This window comes from Phyllopteryx taeniolatus, chromosome 5, assembly GCF_024500385.1.
Source record: "Phyllopteryx taeniolatus isolate TA_2022b chromosome 5, UOR_Ptae_1.2, whole genome shotgun sequence".
Taxonomy (NCBI): Eukaryota; Metazoa; Chordata; class Actinopteri; order Syngnathiformes; family Syngnathidae; genus Phyllopteryx; species Phyllopteryx taeniolatus.
This window is the reverse complement of record NC_084506.1, coordinates 8562244-8565112: the sequence shown is the minus strand read 5'-3', so window position 1 is coordinate 8565112 and position 2869 is coordinate 8562244.

Sequence of the window (2869 nt, the reverse complement as noted above, 5' to 3'; positions counted from 1 at the left end):
CTGCGTGATTATCTTTAACACAAGATCCAAAATTCATAGAAAACCTCGAATAACAACAACAAAAGATCTATTGCCTCTGGTTAATTCTAATATTTGTGCATTGTTTTTTTCTTTTGTTCTTAATTTAAAACTTAGAACTATAGCACTGGTAATGACATTTTATTAGCTCAGTATCTTGTCTTTTTTTTATGATTTAGGTAAAAGACCTTCAGAGTGTCTAATACAAAAGCTCAATTAAAAGTTCTGCCAATACAATAATAACAATGGTGCTGCAATAACACTACGGAACCCATTATTAAACTGTTTCGTAGGTTGTCATACTATTGTGACTATTATACGAGAAGGAATTTTTTATACAGTATGATAGAATGTGCAGTATATAATACTGTGCAGCAATTCTATACCACTAAAAAGTAGAACCTCATGAATAATAATAATAATAATAATAATCCATGCATCCATTTTCTGAACCGCTTATCCTCACTAGGGTTGCGTTTGCCGACTTCGGGTGAGAAGCGGAGTACACCCTGAACTGGTCGCCAGCCAATCGCAAATTCCTTGTGTGCTTTGGACATACTTGGCAAATAAAGATGATTCTGATTCTGATAATATTAATAATAATAATAATAACGTTTTAAAGGTGACAATACCACTAGCTCTATTTTTTTTAATTTTATATACAGGTGTTAAATCGCCATGCACACTCAGCAGAAGCCATATTCAATCGCACAGGGATACTGCAGTCTTTTGAAAATGCACATGAGGGCGCCAGAGATCCTCGACTAGTTGGCCAAAAAGCGAGCGATTGGGGATTCTTTTTTTGACAAGGCCGCTGCTACTCCAGGGAAGACATTTGGCAGGTGTGAGAGACGGTTGATGCAAGGAAGAAGAGGGGAGGAGGATGTATACCATCCGAAACTTGCCAATACAAAGCTGCTGGAGTGTGACCGTATTCAGAAATGATCAGATGTGCACCAAGAAACAATTGCACAAAGCTGTTCACGCAACTGTCAGGGGGAATACTTTGAAACAAACAGACTAACCTATATAAAGACGAAACAGCACCGATTGGAAAACACAACAGCAACATGCAGATACTCGTGAAATGGAGTTTGCTGAAAAAAAGCAGAAATCCATCAAATCATCAAACGTCCTGTTATGGACAATTTCACTTCCAGAATGACAACATATGACACACGTCGGGGGATCTATTTGAAGCCCAGCAACGGCGACACAAATCCTCGACAATTTTCAGTCCAGAGACGTACAGCTAAATGAGAGCCGTGGCTTAACCACAGCTAATGAGGGGTGGGAATGTCTTTGGCCTCATGTGTGGATGAGAGGCAATGCTGCAGGTCCACCACACCGGGAGCAATCGCTTTTGTTTTGACTTCACTCCATTTATAATCTTTCCACTGAATGTTTATCCCCTTGAATTTGAAGCGCTACGTACTGCAGATGGGAAACAAAGGACTGACTGTCAAAGGAATTTGCACGTATTTTGAAATCAAGCGACCCTGACATTGTTTCTATAGACGTAACACACTTTCCATTCATTATAGACTCCTTTTGATCTTATTCCTTTCATATCAGTTTCCTTTTTTTTTTTTTATTTACAGTCTTCAACTAAACAAAATACTGCATTCCTCCTATTCAACGTGCCATTTGAAGTAAGCATGAATATAGGCACAATAATCAGGTGGTCTGGCTTGAATGTGGTTTTTGTGCAACAGCTGACACTTTCACAACATTTTGCTGCACTGGATGATTATTTGTGCAAGTAAATTGTGAACCCGGTTGCGCACATTGCTCCATAATTCATAACGCTGCTGTTTTTCGACTGTAGCACAGTTTAAATACTACGGTGGGTGGTAGAAGCCTTGGGGGGATCACAGATCAAATCTAATTAGCCGTACCTAATACATTGGAGAGATGTCTTTATATTTATCTAGCTCCTTAACTGCTTTTTGCCTGAGGATCTGATGAGAGAAGATGTCCTAAGGGACCCATATACTCAAAAACACGACAATGAACACTTCAGTGTTGTTGCTCCTGTCAGCATTTTAAACTTACCAACCATTGGCCAATAAGCATCTGTGACAATCTCCCGTTGATTTCTGTTGAGTTGTTTTCTTCTCAGTGTATTGTCGGCATACTACTTTGGGAAGAAAATTGCTCCTTAGATGGTGTTGAATGCTTCTGAAAATGTCTTATGTACAAATATCCTACTGAACTAACACAACACAGATGTTGCATAACTGGATCCTCAACCCTTACGTCGGAAAACAGAGGAGCACGTTGTGTTTTTCGAGATGACGATAGAACTCCAACTCGCCCTTGAAATGTTTGTCTTGGTTTCAGTGAAGTGAATGGATTTGGTCAATTATTCATGAATATAGCATGAAGCTTTTTATGTTTATGGGCTGCTCTCACCAGTATTTTTGCGTAATGCCCTCTGGCTCTTCGTTGTTTGTTGGAAACGACGGATGATGAGACTGTTTCATGTTTTCTGTCTATAAAGAAAAAAAAGAAAATCATGAAGGCTTTGTGGTTCTGCTGCGCACGTTGGTCTTTCAACTCTAATAGCTCTCAAGTAAACCAACCACTGACTCTCTGGTCAGGCTTTGCGATTGAATTCGACTTTTGCTCACATTCATTGAATAGTTGAAAGAAAAGTTGGAGAGTAGCTGATTCCACACCAATGGGGATGCTCTTTTTTTTTTTTTTCAAATCACAATTTCACATAAGTACGACAGTGCTTTCGAGGCTGCTCGCGGACATTTCCCAGCAATTGGGCCTCTTGTCATGTCACTCTGCGGTTATTGCAGTTATTTTCATTCACAGGCCAGCGCTTGTGAAAACGCCAATG